This window comes from Phalacrocorax carbo, chromosome 4, assembly GCF_963921805.1.
Source record: "Phalacrocorax carbo chromosome 4, bPhaCar2.1, whole genome shotgun sequence".
NCBI lineage: Eukaryota > Metazoa > Chordata > Aves > Suliformes > Phalacrocoracidae > Phalacrocorax > Phalacrocorax carbo.
Genome location: NC_087516.1, coordinates 53,571,753 through 53,591,071, shown reverse-complemented (window position 1 = coordinate 53,591,071; position 19,319 = coordinate 53,571,753). Strand labels below are relative to the sequence as shown.

At 39.3% G+C, this 19,319-nt stretch overlaps 1 protein-coding gene across 9 annotated transcripts in view; it reads right to left on the bottom strand.

The window, feature by feature from the left end:
- Positions 1–19,319, bottom strand: part of BMPR1B (bone morphogenetic protein receptor type 1B) — a 252,620-nt gene that overhangs the window by 175,902 nt on the left and 57,399 nt on the right. For 6 of the 9 annotated variants that reach the window (XM_064449982.1, XM_064449978.1, XM_064449984.1 and 3 more), the window contains one exon: positions 16,055–16,145. The exons of the other annotated variants lie outside the window; for them this stretch is intronic. The gene's annotated coding sequence lies outside the window, so the exon portion shown is untranslated. The remainder of the gene's footprint in view (positions 1–16,054; positions 16,146–19,319) is intronic. 9 annotated transcript variants of the gene reach the window in all.

Sequence of the window (19,319 nt, the reverse complement as noted above, 5' to 3'; positions counted from 1 at the left end):
GGAAAAACAACAGGCTGATTAAAGAACAAAATCATACCTCAAAAAAAAATCTAGCTTAAAATTGACAAGCGGGATAGAAGACACAATTGAAAAGTTAGCTGTAAATCTCTACAGCCACTGGAATGTCTCAGCAAGTGGCAACTAAAATAAGTCACCTGGAAACCTGTACGTATGTGTTCCTGTATTTATTAGTACTTGGATGGCAGCAGTATGTTAAGACATTTACCTTTTTCCAGCACATGCAGCATCTGAAAACACTTGATATCAGATACAAATTGTACGTACCATCTGAACAACAGTCAAAAGACAGAAGGGTGGGAACCGAAAATGAATGTTTAAAACGTATGGCCAACTGGCAGCTTTTAAATTACTTCAGTACTACTTTTAACCATAAAAACAAGTAAAAGCTGTATCAAAACTACAGCAGGAATGTGCTGAAATCTACAGTAGGACCCTGATCCCCTGAGCATCCAGGCCTGGCATGTCCCCCTCCCTAGACCTGGGGTTGGCATCTGGTCCAGCCTACCATGACCTCAGGCCTAGGAGGGATTCCTGCAGCTCTAAAAGAGCAAACAAACAACATTCCTATTAAAATGCACGTACACATCTCATACCAAAACTATGCCCAGCTACAACACCATTAGCCTTCAATCAATATGTTCAAATTTTGACAACGCAGTATCTTAATGTACATTTCCTGAAGCTTCCCTTAAATTGCACATAATTGCTGCTCATATAGCTATTACTGCAGCATTCTTTCTGATATTAGTTTTATACTCCATATTTGAGAATTTAAAAAAAAAATCTTTTGGGTAGTAAATATGAATCACACTTGCACTGAGACAAAGCTTCCTCTTGGACAGAGATGGATGGGGAGAAGAGCAGCGGACTGGATCTCTCCCATCCTATGCAGCAAACAAACACATTTGCTAACTCAGGAGGAGGTTCCACAAGTGCTATATACAAGCAAACTCACCTGGGAGGGCAAGGTCGCTTCTACAGGGGTATGCACCTAAAGCTGAAAATACCTATGCACATCTGATGGTGCACAAGGTGACCTTGAGCAAGCCTTCAGATGCCTGCTGAGTATAGGAGATATTTTTAGCTTTCTGTACAAACTGAAGTAGAGTAGTTCCCAAAGCTTGAAAATGGATTATTTAATTTCATTTTATTTTTCCTGGCATTTTACTGCAAACACTCTTAAGACTGTTTTCAAGTTAAGAAAAACAAGCGAAGGGAAAATGCACAGGTTAGAGTTCGCTCTTCTTGAAATTTAGCCCAGAATTGCTAAGTGTTAATCTCTGGAGGAAAGGCAAACTAATTCTGTAAGAGTAGCTCTGATTTTAGGCCATACGACCTGTTTCTCACATCTCCCACAGATTTCATATAGTTCTTGACAATATACCATTTGCACAAAATCCCAGGAAGATTTTATTCATTAAATCTAATGATTGTAGCAAACTCTCTTCTCTCTTAATAAGCTTTCAAGAGCACATGCCAATATGCTCAAGCAGCATTCCTGAGCTACTAGCTACTGACTTAATGTGGTTACAGCAGCTGAAAATTTGCTTTCCTCAAACCTGAGCAAAAACAATATATTAATATCTGCTTAGAAAAGAAAATCGCAACTGAAAATGGGGCTTTTAATATTAACAACTAGTCAATGTTTCTTAAACCTCAGTAACATTGTTCAAGTGTATAATGTCACCAGTGACATTTTGAGAACATATGTGTTTTGAAATATAGGCTACACATTACATCTTGTTTTGTATACATGGTAAGCAAGTCACAATTCTGTGTGATACTCTCCATTTAGCATTTACACAATACATTTACACAAAACATGGTTTGTTTCTAATTGACCATCATTATTATTTGCTTATATTTGCTGGCAGGGAAAAATAGAAGAAAGGTTTTGTTCTTTCTTTGCTAACATGTTTAATCTTCCGCAAAGCACACTAAAGCTTGTTACGTTTGCTGCAACATTAGAAGAGGTATTAGAGTGGATGCTCCAGCAAGCTACACTGATAATTCAGCTATATACACAGGGACAAATGCAGGGGACTTTGGTCACTGCAGGGGAAAGCTTTTTCTGCAGGACACCCTAATTCCACAGTTCAGGCTCTCCATTAAGGTGTCTCTTTCAGCTTCTCCTGCATGGTACCTACCGTGGTCCTCACTCCATACCTACCTTCAGTCAGCCTATGAAAATACGGCGCTTAAGCCAAAGGCCCTTCTGGTTTTTGTTTTCCACTTTAAAAATACGTTTCTCTACTTTGGAGGCTGCTTTTGTTCCCTGCTCCCCAGTCAGGGCAAGCCCTTCAGTGCCTTTTGGCTGAGCAGTGGACATAACGCGCTGTGTACCCTTTGGCTTGCAACGCTGATGAAGGAACTGGCCAAAGCCCACCATGGTTAAACATATTTGAACTTCCTCTCTCTCTGGGACAAAACAAATGATGGCATCCATCCCCACCCCACTATCTGTGAAAGGACTCAGATTCCCAGGCAGCTAAAGCCTCTGCTTTATCATCTACTTACCTCCATCCCCTGCCAAAAAAAAAAAAAAAGAAGGAAAGACAATGAAATAGTATGCAAAATGAGGGTTGATCTGTAAGTTGATCGTTAAGTGTAGGCCTCTAACCTGCACTACCTGCACTGAGTCTTTCCAGGCCAGCGGAGTGCTTGGATAAGGCGCTACATCCATCTAAAATAATGGCAGGATCACTGTAAGACGCATGGGCACAAACGTCTTATGAAGCTGTGTAAGATGTTTATTGGCAAACTCTCCCAAGCCAAAGCAGAATAGGTGGAGGGACAGAAACAATCTCTCTTGATTGTCCCGTCTCTTAAACAACACGGTACAACGAGCAGTAAAAGGGTTACACAGTCTGACCCTGCACCGTGCTAAGAACTGACATCTTGTACGGCAAGGAGTTTGGGCTTCTACCTTTCTGACCAGGGTTTCCTGAGAACAGGCATGTGTGCCAGCACCATATGGCACTTCTGCAACAAGCCGCCTACATCTGGCACAAATTTGCAGAGGTGCTGACCCATGAAGATGAAACAAACATCCTCCAAGCCCCACAGACTAATCCTTACCCATTCTGTTCCAAATCCAAAGCACATTTGTTGACCCTGCTTTCTCAGACAAAAAAGTGAATAACCACATTTATACTTAATGCAAGAACTGGATAAATGAAAGAACTTCAAATTTGTTAAAATGACATGCCACTATATTTTTCCAGCAAGATACCTACGTATACAGTCAAACTTCTGCTCCATATGGAGATAAGTAAAGTGCAAGTCTTACTAAAACAAAGGCAGGCTATTAATATTAAACTGCTTCTTTTCAGATTAAGAAGCGAGACAGGTTCTATTTCAAGAGAGTTTTTTTAAAAACCCAAAGAAGACCTGAAGTATATTTTTTTATTATTACTTTCTATTATACCCAAGGCCCTATCATTCAAATTAAAGACAAATATTGTCATTCCAGTTCACTGCTATTATACCAGCTATTTTTCCCCCCTATGATCACTATCCTTTTTCTTCCTTCTTTTTTTCCACCCTTTATGGCCACAGTGCAAAAATACAACCGACGTAGAAGGTCGGCGCCTTGCACAAAGCCAGCACTGAATCGGACTCATGGGCCCGATCTCCTGCACTGTGGTGCCTTTCTGAAAGGTAGCGTGCAGCTCAGCCTGCAATGTTGTGCTTGGATGCTGTACAGGTCTCCAAAGGAAAAAAAAAAAAAACACCACCTTGTTTTCATTCCAGCCTTGTTTACATAAAGGCTCTAAAGATCCCCACCGGCAGGTTATTTCTAACCCCCGGCCTCCTTCCCGCCCCCCGTGCCCCTCTCCAGCCAGCCCCTGGGGTAACAACCTGCCATTCTTTACAGCGGCAACAGTTAAACATCTGGCCGTAAATTGCCAGTGCTGCATGCTTTAAGCCGTACCTATTTACCCTAGCTGGAGAAGGAAGGCAGAAATGGTTAACTGCATTTAAGCCCAACTCTACTGTCATGGCAGTTCTTGTTACAGCGTCGTCACTTGGCATCTAGGCAAAACTGGCCAACAAACCCGTTTTCAGCTGAAGTAATGTTTGTAGTGAATTAGCCAGTACTCATCTGACTGACTCTAATATGGGTCATTGAACTTCACCCAGCTTTTCCTCATGAAACAGAGGGAAGTAGAAGACCTCGCAGTTCGCGATTACTTACGTACTTGTACATCACTTGCAGCCCTGCGGACAGAGCGAAGAAATATGTTTCCTACAAGTTCTTCAGGGCAGGGACCGCAGTTTCACTTTATATCATCAAGTATCCCAAACAGTGCAGCAAGGAGGTCCTTGGGCAGCAGGTCGAGGCAGTGTGTCAGCACAAATGATAAACAGTAAGAGAAAGCAAAGCAATCCCTGTTTTCACATGCCCTGACTCAATTCTGCTTGCTCAGCCAGGATAGCTTAGAAGTGCAGATTTAATCAGCAGAAAAAGACTTATGCCAGCTGACGAGGTCTGCTGTGGCTTCTGCTCATCACGCAGCACACACCGCGTAGAGCAAGGAAGCTGTTTCAAGTAACGCTTACAAAGATATACTTTAAATTTGTGAGCAAGCATGACAGCACCCTGAATAATAAACTACACACTTCTGATGTTTTAAGGACTGCTGCTGTGCCACACTGAATCCCAGGGGGATTTCACCACACATCTAAAGGCCACTGCATCTGGCCCTTGTCCCCTCAGGTGGCAACTGCACCGCACCTTCTGATCTGGGTGAGACACAGGCAAATGCCATGTTTCGTGTGCCTTGACTTTTGTAGCTGGCTTTGTCTATTTCATGCATTACTAAAGTGGCAGAAATCATTAGCAGAATGCGCTTGAAAGAAGTTTAAACTCATCAAGATAAATACCTCACTTTCTATCCCAAACTTCAGAAAACAAAATCACCTCCCTCACATCCTAGCACAGCATACATTGGGGTTTGAGGGGTTTTTCTGTTCATTTTTTTTCCCTGCCACATATTTGAATAAGATGAAATCCACATGGCTATTTTTATTTAACTTTCTCTAGTAGCACTTACCAAGCTGACAACGCCTCATCCCTGAGCAGTTAATGCCAAACTAGCTGGAAGCCTGAGATCCTAAAGCACTCTGTGAGCATCCCATTTTACGGGTAGCCCTTACAGACCTACACAATTCCTAACCACTATCTTAGCCCAGCCTGTGTGCCTGCTCTAACCATGGTCCCATGTGCATCTATTCCTGAATATATTAAATATTCACAATTATGACATTGGTAATTTGATCTTACATTAAAACATGTTTCTTAGGAGATATTTGTAACAGAAATCACCTTTCCAGAGCTTTTAACTTCACAGGAGGTTTATTTTTATGCTTTGAGTCATTAATATAGTGCCAAGGAACAACCTTGTGTTGCTTATATTAAAAACTGTTAACTTTTCATCTGAAATTCATGTTTAAGATTCTTAAACTATGAAGCAATAAGAGGTATATTTGCAAAAATCCAGAATTCTTGCAGAAAAAACTGCCCACTGAGTCACCTATACTTTCCTTTTAACATATCCTCAGTAAAAAGTTTGGGCCAGAGGCAGCATGTCTTGGTTTGATGCAAATTGTCACGTACATAACTTGGTATTATCTATGAAGTTGCGTCAACAGTAACATCCCAGAAAGGGATATAAAGGTTTCAACCTTCAGTGCTCTTTAACAAGGGAACATAACTAACACTAGGACATAAATGTCCCCAACTTTTGCCTCGTGCACAAACCCAACAGCCACGTACTTCACACACCTATTCCATCCTCACTGCAATCTTTATCTTCACTTGTACATGTTCCATGATACACAGTCATCACAGGACATTGTTGGAAGGTTGCCTGATGAAATGTAAAGAGAATCTCTCAACTTTTATAAGTCTATAAGTAATAAACTTATTACCGCTCTTCTGATGTAGTTAGTCCATGACAACACACTTGCTCAGTATTATTTTTGGCTTGGATCACAGCATTAGTTGTATGCTGCTTTTTTTAATGTGCTTATTAGGATCATGAACTGAGGAGGAAAATAATTTCCTCAGGAGAAGCCTCCATAATTGGAGAATGTCCTCAGAGTGAAAACTACAGCTTTTATGAATCCTTCTTAAATTTAAGGCTTATGCTGAGGAAAGGAAAACAGAAGAATGAGCTTGACCATCACTTAGTTCACAGATTAGTTCAAAGATGTCAGTTCATCTTCCACCAGATACGCCATTTCATCTGCTCATCTAGGGAAAGCAGGTCAATGACTGCAAGATTTAGCATCCCCTGATGTCTATTCTGAATGACTGCTAGAAAGGCAGCAAGAAGGCACACTTTAGAGATCAGAAAAACTTAGTCTGCTGTGCAACCATTATGCCTGTGCAAATTAAGATGATTTGTGGTAGTATTTGTTTTTCTTCCTTCAGCACCATCCCTTACTTAAAGCATACTTCAGTTCTGCTGGAATTGAGCACAATTTGCTGCTAACTTCAACAGAAGGACCATTAGTCTATTAACGCTCTAGACAGCGGTTGTAATGGGTACAAAAACCACTGTAACTTGCACAGATGGAAGTATGACAGTCAGTAGCCATCAAAAATTTCTGTCCTGGAAGATGTAGCACTCTAGAAATCTTAAGAGATTCTCTCTATGATTCTGTGGTCTTTGCCCTTTTATTTTACTCAATGTCTTTCAGATACTGTCCTGTACACGTTCAAATCTAACTGGCAGCATCTTTACAAAACTTAGACTGCCACGCTGATATCAAAACTACCTTTTTGTAGCTTTCTACAAAAATCTTGAATATTTATTGTGGAAAATGAAGGTAAAACAGAACATGTTTATGTTCTATGTCAAAGAAAACAAGTCTTGTTTGGGCTTCATAGATTTAGGAAATGGTTCAAGAACAGCTTACCTGAGTGAAAATGGGATCTCTGTAATGTTGTTAAAAAGCCAGCAAGAATAGTTCTTGGGATAAGCCCTGTAGCTTTGTTAGATTTATTTTTAAATAATAAAAAGCTTTTGTAGGTATTATAACCATCCCATACTCAAAAAAAAAAATAATCTCTACACCAGGACAGTTTGATAACATTTTATTCTGCACACCATAGCAGAACTGTATCAGTATTTACACAGCAAGTTATTATGGGCTAACGCATTCTTTGAACCAAGTGCCTTAGATTGTCTACTCTATGAAAAAGCTTTTGAAGGAACAAGAGTGAATGTGTAGCACGCTTATTTTCAGTTTTCTTTTTCTTTCTTTTGCTTCATTTGTAAATATCTCCTTTCCTGACTATCAACTCGACAAGAAACTATGGTAGGAGGTACTACCAGTGCTACCAGTATTTACAGTAGTTCACAGGAGAATCTGTAATACTGGGAGGAATACAGAAATGACTCTTTCCTGTGTTTTAACATGCTATGATTCAGAATAATAAGTTGCCACATTGACACAATTTGTCCAAAGGATTATGATTCTTTGACTGTGGAACTAGCAAAGATTCATGCTGCTGCTGTGCTACCTAATGGGCAAGTGTTACCAAAGCCCAAATGCCTCAGGTGTTTCTAGTTCACTAAATATCCTCCCCAAGCCAGGACTCTTGAAAATGGAGGCAGAGAATTGTTAAAATTGCATGACCAGTTTCTATTATAATAATTTTCATTAAAGACCTTTTTTGAAAGGGTAGGGGGCTTTTTTGATTAAACTTCGATTGGTCTCACAAAAAAGCAGAATTAAAAAAGATTGCCAAACTCAGAAATATCTTTTAATAAGCAAATTTCTTCATGATTGAAAATACCGGTTGGATCATGCATGTTGGAAAATTTTTGGTATTTTAAATTATTAATTTCTGCACAGGGGTTCTGTGTGCACCAATCCATAACTGAAATACAAAGCAAAAAGCTAAATAAAAAAATACAAGAAAAACCAAAACTATTTCCAACTGCTCCTTTGCAATGCAAATGCTCCCTTGCTTTAATTTTTTTCTTTTCCCATCACTCTGCATATACAATTTTGTTGTTCTGCAATTAGGAAGGTATCAGACATTCCCTAAGGGAGGCATTTATTCTAGATGACTTGGTTAGCTGTTAACAGGGTCCTTTTTAAATATCACAGCTCACTCTTCATGAGGGGAATACCTCTTTAAATGCACATGTCATGATTTAAAGAGTCTGTAGCAATTAAGAATCTATACTATTAAACAGTTTCTTACAACAGGACTGGATCATTTTTATTGCACCATTGAGCTAGATCAAGGAGATTTCGATGGTTAACGGGTAGTCAGTTATTTTCAGGAGCGCAGGACCTGCTCCTTTGGTGCATCGAAGGCAACGGGCACTGAGCAAATACAAAGACTGAAGCAGCGTCAAGACCAAAAGGCAATGTTTGTTGTGTGGATTGGGCCAGCCTTCACCAAGCACTTGTTTTCCCTCTACCAACCAAGACAATGCAACCTCTATCAATGCTGACATTGAAGGATTTGGCTCAGAGTGGAAAGCTCTTTCACTATTTTTATGAAATAAAGGGCTTTGACATCTTTTGTTGGAGGATTGTCAAGACTAAGGAACTCTGACTTTGCTGGGTTCTCATGGCTTCCTCTTCCACGCCACTAGCAGAAACATAATACAATAATGAATACTGTGGATAGAAAGGAGCTAAGATAGACGTGACAGGACTCACCTGCCACAGACTTGTCAGGTTCAGGGCGGTTCTACAAACCAACACCACGTGAGTCATTACTGTCTCAAACTGGTGCAAGCCATTAGGCACAACTAAACTGAGATGAAGGTAGTGCTGTGCAGGCAGCTTCTACTCTGAATGTCTCTCTCTCCCTCATACTCCGCTGTACAGCAAATCTTGCACCAGCAGGAAGAGGATTAAATGAGCTAGTGTGTTTTTCTCATCAGAATTATAAGGTCTGAAAGAGTTTTAGAAATATCAAGAAGCAGATGTCCTATCAAGAAAAACAACAGAAATCTCTTTACTATGGACTTACATTTGTTTTCTGGCCAAAACACCAATTCAAAAGCTGTTCTCCTTCAAACAGGGGGGGTGGGGAATAAAGCTGATTCTGCCAATTTGACAAGAAAGAATACACACTTAACATTTTGTGGCATTTGTTTTCATTTCTTACAACACATTTTCTATTGCCTAGCTTGAATGTTGGTTAACATCTAAGTCAATTAAGTTCTATACCCACCCTGTGTTTTATTTTTGGTTGTTTGTTTTTTTCCCAGTTTTTCTTTTCACACCCTTCCTTGAAGTACCTCCAGGTTTTGACAGTCCAATGGTTTTCAAAGAGACAAGCAGTATCCTTTATCTCGGCATGACCACAGACACACGGACAGATAGCCACAGACTATGGCTCATGTCAAAGACCAATACAAGATTTAAAAATGCAGCTATGAATATTGTAAAGAACAGGAAGAAGTGCTAAAAGGAATGAAGAAGCTTCCCACTGCATTAAATGTTACTGTGGCACAGGTCTATGCTGTGTAATACAATAATGAACATAGGCATTCAGGGATGCGGATACTGTAAGTTCAGTAAACTTTAAATCTTGTAGAAACACCAGTCTTGCTATACAAATTTGTCGCTCAACAACTGGGGATACTGAACAGAATATTCTCTCCAAGGCCAACAGTTCATTTTTTGCTGTCTCCGGAATTTTTATATTCAAGTTTCAAACTCTCAACTTCAGCATTTTGTCAATATCCAGCCTCGTAACTCTATTCTACCATCTCTTTGGATGTGTGCATCCGATGCTTTGAAGACAGAACCAACACACTTGCTTTGAGGACTTCAGCTATTACAGCCACATAGCAACTACTCTTTCTTTGTTAGCTGTGAAATAAATAATGAAAACAAGAAATCTACACCTATCTCAACCAAGCCAACAACAAGAAAACATGCAGCTATGTTTGGGAGCTCATTAGCAAAAAGCACAGACATACAGACATTCCCTTACACAAAACCTCTTTCAGCAGCATCAGATATAGAATACTTTCTGCATTTGTCACCTTTCAGGTCTGAGTTTCCAGCACGCTCCTTGTTATATGCAATTAGCCCCATGCCAAGGTTTGGTACATTTTGTAATAAATCCCTGACCACATTTGCTTCGGGCTTGGCAGCTCTGGAAAGGCTCTATTCATTGGGGCAGCAGCAAGCCACAGGACTCACCACACTGCACAACTCACTCGCAGAATTCCAGCACGCTACAGATTTCAACAAGCCATCCACTCCGTCCTCCTCTCAAACGGTCTGACATATGACTGTGATTAAGTAGGATATGAAAAAGCTCCAATCAATTTTTCTCTTTTTCACCTCCCTCTTTCCACCTCTTTTCCCTTCAGACACCCACCCCCCCCCCGCCAAGAAAACCTTCCCTTCTGTCCCAGTGCTGCATGTTAGGTAGGAATCCATAATATTTTTATTTTTTTTTGCCTGTATTTGAAACAGTAACCATCTGTTACTTGCAGGAAGGCTGTGTCTCCTTCTCAGGTTTCTTCAGCTTGGGAGCACTACCCTCACAGCAGAGCATAAAGCTAGCGCTAGGCTGGGAAAGCTCTCTGTGAGGCACCCGAGAAGAACAGTAAAACCAACAGCAGCACAGCAGGAGCAACCACCAGCCATTGGGCTGTGTGTTCACAGACAATGCAAACGGGGGGGGGGGGGGGGGGGAAGAGGAACCACCAAACCAACCAACCAACCAAAAAAAACCCAAAACCCAAACAAACAAACAAACAAAAAAATCCAAAGCCTCACGTATGTCTAAGGATTCAGACAGCTACAACAGCAAAGAGGGAGCTGGAAGAAGCACCAGGCACGCATGCAAGCCACAGAGAATATGAGTGGGAAAACAGCTATCTCCATAGTATGCATCCCGGATTTCTCTTCACGCTGTGCTGTGGGTCACGCTCACTGGCAACACTGAGATAATCCATTTTTGGCATAAACAAACCCATTTAGAAGACAGCAGACCTCTGGGTAAAGAGGATTCATCATGCTTAGTAGTAATGTTGCTAACAGGTCTGAAAAGCACTTTTGTTTTAACTAAGAAAGGGTGAAAAACCTCCAGTAACTCAGTATTATCTTATCTTTCATAGACAGGAACCTCAACTGCTACACTAGTACATAGTTCGACTCAGGTTCCAGCAGTGCCAAAGCACCTTTGCACGTGCTTCAATCCTCCTTTCAGTTCCAGGCACACGTTCCAAAGCTTTATCTTCTTTCTCAGCAGCTTCTGTCCTTCCACTTAAGGAACTGCCACAGAAATAACTGGGACACTGCTAAGCTGCAACACCTCCATCATCACTCCTTGTCAGGCAAAAGACTGACAAAATGACATTTAGCAGGCATAAGCTAAGCTCCAAAGAAGAGCTGTAGCTCAAGGGTACAGTTAAGAATCAAGAGACAGCCTGCAAAAGGTCACATTGTATTAACAGGCCAGGTTTTCCACAGGTCTGATTTCTCCTGGAATCCCTCCTTTCAGGATCCATCCTTCCCAGAGAGCCTTCCCTCTGCCAGAAGGCTGTTCATGCCAAAGCCTGCATCCAAATTACAATACCCCCTTTCGACATGATAAAGCATAAAATCATGCCGCAGCTGACTATACCCAAAGGCAAAACCTAATGAGAAACTAAAAGAGAAATTAAAACCAGAAGTTTATCTAATTACTATCTTTGCCTTGTTAACCTACCCTTTACCTTGCCAAAACACTAACCTAAATATGTATCCTAATTTTATGTCATCACCTTGCTTGCCTGGAGCCACTGAATACCAGAATCCACAGTGAGATTTCCTCGATATTTTTTCTTCTTCTTAATCCATCTTTTACTGAATCCAAGACTTTAAAAATAGTAGAACAACTGCCTATGGCGCAGTGAAGTCAGATCTAAGTACAAGACTCCTTGTCAAACTGTGGCAATCACAGAATGTATTTGATTCATCTTAAAACAAGTCAAACTAAAAGCTCACCCGAGACCTTTAAAGCTATCTAGCTTGTGCCTTATCTCCTTTCAAAAAGCTGAGCTCACCTTCTGCTCAAGTAGTGCCTGTTTGTGCATCCCAGCTCAATCTCCTACAGTGAGGACACAGTTTCGTTCGCGACTTTTGGAGAACTCCATTACTCAGCATCACATCATGTTTCCAAGGTTCCTGTTTACCTCAACACAAAGCGTCGCTGTAATGGGATCAAAAGCTGGAAAAGCTGAAAGATTATTTAATAAAACAGCAATACTAAATTTACACGTTACCTTGAAAGGTCCTTCAGGAATTCTTACACAGCTCTCTCCAGACCACTCCATGACTGCGTACACACAGCCCAGGACAGAACAGCACTTAAGCAATCCCAACAGCCCTTTGAGAGTACAGAGGTAGGTATATGAAGTTCTAGCCAGTTACTAAAGACAGCCAGCACACACAGGCTGTTCCTTTGTAATAAAAATGAGAAAAACTGGAATTGGAGTTTCTTCAACTTGCTTTTATCCCTGACCATTTGTCTTGCTTCTAAATTTACCAAACCTTTCACAGACAGCAGAGAAGCATCAATGTTTTACATGAGTACGAATGGTACCAGCCCTTCTCAGAGGTATAAAAGCTTGACTTTCCCTGAAACTCCAGTCCATCTGTTTTTACAAATACATACACTTAACTTTAATCTAAGCACTATTTACAAAAATACATACAGACATAAAAGAGCGTAATAAATTAATAGGTCACAAGAGGCAACAGTGACTAATGACAGATCTTACTCTCCTTTCCAAAGCACTGGCGCAAGTGAACAGAGCAGATAAAATTACCTAAGTTGACTTTCCATGTTTCTGTTAAACCAAAACTCTGGTGTATTCTGAACTGTCTGTGTGATGTTTCCCAGCTGGAAGACATAAGCTTTCCTAAACAATTCAGGACTTTAATGTGACCTTAAAGCCGTCATCTTCTTTCATACAGCCAAGGGATATGCTTGTTAGTTTATATAGGCTTTATCTTATCCATCAAATTCTCCTGCCTGAATGCTGATGTTGCCTACTTGTGGCTGTACTGTCCGTACAGCTTGCAGAAACCTCTCCAGTAATCTGACCCCTGATCATGGACAAAAGTCAGTAAAACTGTAAAAAGCAGTTGTGCAAAACCCTTCACAGGTAATTACTGCATGAATGAAATGGTCCAAAGTAGACAGATATGCTCTATCCATTGTTTTAAATCCACACGCTTGTCCTTTTCTTTGATGAACACTGTTACCAGCGATTATTTGGTGATGCCAAATTGGTACATATAAATGATTGCTACCTGAGTCAGAGCTACAAGTTCAGAGGCAAAACAAGACAATACTGTGAAACTCTTGACACTGATGCAGCTGCATGCGAATGTTAATTTTTGAGAGCTTATTTTCAGCGTATTTGTTCACATAAACATAGTGGAGGGCGTGTTACAAAATTGAGAAGTGAACATGCCATTTCTTCTCTAACTCAGATAAAACCAATTGTCATTCACCAGAGCTTTTCACCTCCCACATCTCATGTTGCAGGGATCACTTACTAAAATCTGCATAGGCTTTTCTCTTCACTTATCCTGGACTGTAATGTGATTATATGCGGAAGAACAGCATGTGCGCATATGCACTTGCGATTGAAACATGACAATTTTCTTCTCTCATCGTTTTCTCTTTTTTCCCCTCCATAAATTACCTTTTCCAACACATTTCTCAGGTGATCACCTCTTTTCTTAGAATTGAACTGTTCGTTTTCATCACCCTGCATTCCTCTTCAACAAACTTTTACCAACCCCATGTCTGCTAAAACCCCACAAGTTAACCAAAGTTTGAAAATATTAACAAATATCTAAAATCTAAAACAAAGGACTCAGCTTTTAACCCTTTGTTGGTAAGATTTCCTTATGTGAAATATTACTGCACCATCATCGGCTCTGAGGGTGCAATTCCACCACGCACATTTACTCCCATAAGGCCAGTACTCCTTCGTCCAGTAACAAATTTTAGGACACTTCTGTCATTCACCATGCCCAGCTACATGTTCCCAAGACAGGTTCACCATGGCACCAGTTATGCTGATAAAACAGAGCAGGATCATGCCTGATAAAATCCCTTTAAAAAAAATAGTATCATTCGATCTTATAGCATGACTCCTGTTTATGAAAAATGGTTATATTGTGCCAAAGAAGAGCACAAGTTTTGTGTGGGTGGGGGAAGCAAGAGGCGAAAGCAGCCTGTCCTGGAAAATCCTCTTTGCAACGAGAGGGGAAAAAAACCCCAAATCTCCTCAAATTAGATGCTGACAACTATTACCTTTCAGATAACAGCCAATTTACTTCAATACAGCTCAAATATTTAATAATATTACATTATTAAGATATTAATATTTAGTAGGTAGCAATAATAATTGTGAGATGTGGTTCACCGAGATGGTAACTGCAGTTTCTGGGTGCTCAGTACCTAAAAAAGCACCAAAAGCTCATGACAAAAAAAAAGCTGAACTGGTACCAAGCCATTCTGCTGATATAAATAAATTTTAAAAAATTTTTTGAAAGTAATTTTATCTTGGTAGATTTTATGCCAGATCAGGTATCATCATTCTTCCTGCAGCTGGTATGAGGCAGCTATAAATACCTCATTGTGTGCTCCTGCCAGGCTGACAAAAACGCGAGCAAGCTCTCACATCTGACCTGGTTCAAATCCACACGGCTTGGCCATGCTGCAGTGCACAGATGTAGTGCAAATATTGATGATCACGGCCTCACAGGGTAACAGGCGCTGTTCTACTCTTCACAACACCCAGGGCTCGCTCACCAGTATCTAGGATCAACACAATGACTTCCACAATATGTTACAATGGGATTTTTCAGATATTACTTTCTTCTTATTTAAATATATGTAAATGAATGAAGTAATGTTTCTAAATTATTACTGAAAATTAAAAAAAAAAAATCTTATCACACACAATCAAACTCTTCTGGCAAATTTTGAAGTCTTTGATCTGATGGGAAACTTCTAATTTACTTCAGTGGGATATGTATTGGGCCTTTAATCTCCCACCTGTAGCTCATTCAGCTTCAGCTTGGACTTGACAAAATAATGCCAACTTTGCCATGTCCCTTCATAATAAACTGTGCTTTTTAAGTGAAGCTAACTGAAAGCTGGAGCTTTTGATGAGTACTTGCAATTACATTTTCATTTCCCTTCGCCAACTACGCACACAAGTACTGTAAATCACTATCACTTTAAATAAGGTCTTCAAGGGTAATTTTGGCAGCCAAACAGGAGCATGCATGATGTTTGAAGTACTGTAGGATCCTTTTTTCTTTTTAAAATCTTTTGGACTCAGATCTGAAAGTCTCAAACAAATTCATTGCTCACCTATCTCAGATGACATTTTAATTGTAGCTTTTAACCACACATAGGCTAATGGAGGAAGACTGAGTAGAAAGTTCTTTAAGCATACATTCAGATGGAAAGACTTTACTGAGAGAATTTATTTTGCACCGCTGAACTTTATTTTGATGTGATACCTATAAATACTGTTAAATCCACTTAACTTAAAATAAACTTTATGGATTTCAGAGGGGTTTTTTGAAACTTTATTTGCAGCGTGTAAGTATTTAAAATTCAAATATAATTTCATAATTCATGGCGTTATGGCAATAACTTCCCAAATCTCCATATCTGCCAACTCTTATTGTTTAGAGGGAGTTTTTTTATTCCATCATAAATCCTCACAGTGTGTGCATGGGTGTGTATACATATATTCATATTTGCAGAGCTAGAAATTCTCATGGTGTTACCTAGTGATTTTATTTACTTATTTTGCTTCCAGCCATCAAAATATTTATTCTCTCCCAGTCAATATTGCGACCCTCAAAAAAGATGTTCTCTAGGTGGCCTTTATACCCAACACCTCACTGACAATACTTACATTTGTGAAAATATTTTAGAAGGACAGAAAGGGAAGTGAAATTCCCACACTTCACAGCTATATGAAACAAAAAGAAGTGAAAAATGTCTGCTTACCACCCTGAGGCTCTCTCCACGCAGTGCCACATTTCCTAAGGTCCTTCCTTTTCCTTTGTAGCACTAGTGTTTAGTGCATTTCTTCATATATCTATAAACACTAGAGATATATACAGAATAATGGTATTCATAGGTTTCATGTGTTTCTTGGTGTTTAGCTATGTATACCTTATTTTCAGAAAATTTGCATCATTACAGAAACCTTGAGACTAAAACCAGTTTCTCTCGGCTTTGACAAAATAAGTGACACTTTCTGTTGTTGTGGCTTTGCAAAAACTAAATGCAACGAATATTTCTTCTTGTGAATGATGACATTTATACATCTGTAACAAACAAAACTAGCTAAATGCAGCTGGAAAGCCATTAAAGTAAAAAAAGTAGGAATCACTTATTACATCTGCTTTTCATAACAAAGGACTACAAAGACTGTATAGAACATTCATTCACATTGATCCAAGCTGATATTCCCAAAAGGGAAGCCCAACATCTAACTTCAAAAACTGCAAGGTGTCTTAGAGGCAGAAAAAAGGAAATCAAAATCAAAAAGGAAAACACACGCTACAGATAATATATAGAAAATTAAATACATAAACAGAAATATGTTTCTAGCATAAAACCATGTAAACTCACAGACAAAACACCCAGTAACATATTAGAGGAGAACGCTACCAATGGTGCTCAACCACCCACTGCCATCAATGGGTGCCTTTCTGCTGACCTTGGTGAGATGTGGATGATGTAACCAGAGGCAACCTTGCTGCACAATGTTCTCCAACTTTGGAGGCAATCTTGAGACCTGCACTCGGCAATTTAAAACACACCTTTTCTGATGGGAAATGTAAATATGAAGACATACCTATTAGAGCAGAGAGCAATGAGAGCAATGACTCATACATTTGACCAAAGAGAAAGGCTTGGAGATACAGTTTTAGACTGTGCTGGAAACTAGATGACCAGTATTAAGACACTGGAGGAGATCATTATAAAGTAAATACATGCAGAAGTCTGACTTGAATACTCATAATTCCTTTCCTCAAGCCACTAAAATCTGTTCTCATTAGGGCTATATACCTTCACTCAAGTTAAATATCTAATTTTTCATTGAAGCTATGAATCTGGTATATTTTACAAAATCAGTGACAGTATGTTGTCAAAAAAATTATCTAGAATTCAGTGAAAAGTTCTAAAAACATTTTAAGATATTCCATAAAGCCTAAAAACTCCATAACTCACTGTGAGTTCTCCAGACCGAATGACTAAAATATATATTCTAACTTAGAAAGCAATTGATTCATTCACAAAATACTCATGTCTACTTTATACTAGATATTTTATGGAAATTGCCAAAAAGGTCTGGTATCTGACAGAACCATTTACTGCAAGTTTTTGTAGTTCACGTCATCCTGACTTCCCAACCATACTATCCTACTTTGAGCAGAGCTTGAAATTTTAAAAGCTTATATGAAGTTATAGTCCCAAATCCTACCACCTTTATTGAAGAATTAGTGCTTGATTTTTTAAGACCTTTTGAAAAATCTAAAAATAGAGATTTATATATTAACTCCAGCAGCGTTAGGCTTCAGATGCAGCTAAATAATTTATTCCAGGAGCAAGACACTTGAACCTAAAACATGATACATCACCCAATTAAGGATTAATTATTTGATCCTAAAAACTGACACGGGAAATGTAAAAAGTCTAGTTGCTACCTAGCTGCATTTAAAAAATCTTACAAAAAGTATACAAAAAGCTTTATATCTGCACTATATAAAATACACGTAAATATAGAAATTACAAACAGAAAAACCTGTATATACCACCACACAAAGACCACCACAAGCCTCCCTTTCCACCCAGCCCAAAGCTGATGCTTGTCTCAAAAACAGAAAACAAAGTACTGTTTACAAAAAGGCAAATACGGATTTATTTAAACAACACCTTAAAGAAACAAAGTAGGCTAAAACTCACTTTTGACAGCCCATTATAGCCACGCTAAAGTTTGTTTAATCTTTCCTAGTAAAAGAAGCAAAGACTACCTAGCCATTAAAGCTCACTCCTCTCAGAAAGCACAACGTTTTTGAGAGCTGTTTGCCACCTGTAAATTGTATTGTTATTACTAGCACTCTTTTTCACAATATTGTAACATCACATCATGCATTGTATAAGACGCAAAAGCTGTGGGGCACTTCTGTCATTGTCAAGTATTTTATTTCTTCTCAGGTCATGCCAAAATAACTATCAGAGAACTGGTGAGAGGCATAATGTATGTGAACTTGCTCATTAACTGTTGAGGACTTCACCATTTCTAACCATCTTTTTATGCACTTATATACAGGCTAATAGTAGAATCCTGACTTTAACATATTTGTATACGGTGCCCTTTCCACATGGCACGTTTGTGTCCTTCAGCACTTGCTTCCTCAAGCTACTGAGACAGGAAAAAAAACCATATTAAAGTGGTATCCATGTCTCTTCAGAATGAAAAATACATCAAGTCTCAGGATAAAAAAAAGAAAATAATTTTAAAATTCCCTTTTTCTGTTCCGTCTCAGGATCAGTCTCTCCTCTGGCAGCATGATTTTGTTCTTCATTCCTCAAGTCTTAACAACTGAGTTTTTTCCTGGAATTTAAACTAAATTGATGACTAACCACCACCACCAAAATAACCCTCCTACTCTCCAGTTCCTTGGTATTAATCCCAAGGACAGCCATAAAGCCACAAAGAAAGAGACAGAACGCTCAGTGGCTTTTAAACAAATGCTACCACATTTTAAACATGTGTGTGTTTGCAAAAGCTTTAAGCCTCTATTGCTCAAACCACTTGTGGTTTCTCAGCACTTCTTTTTTGAATGATTGTCTCTTTATAAAATAAACATGTTTGAGACTAAACTACTTGGGTGTCTGTTGGGAATAATTATAAAATTAGCTCGTTCTAATTTACACTTGTGGGTTTTAAAAACATAACCAAATACCATAGTGAGTCTCCTGGTGAAACCAAAGCCTGGTATGTCAAACATGGTTTAGATCATGCACACGGACTTTGATTTTCTCAGCGCACCAGTCTGATCTCTACAGAAAGCTTAGTCCTTTGGTTTTGTCTCCTAATTCTCCAAATAAGTATTCCCATTTGTAAGTCTCCAGAGACATTTTTCTTCATTCACCATACCAATAGCTTGTGCAATACATTACACAAATAATTCCATTCCAGACACAGAGCTGCGATTATCAAAATGCAGTATCTTCACGCATAGTTTCTGTAGTTTGC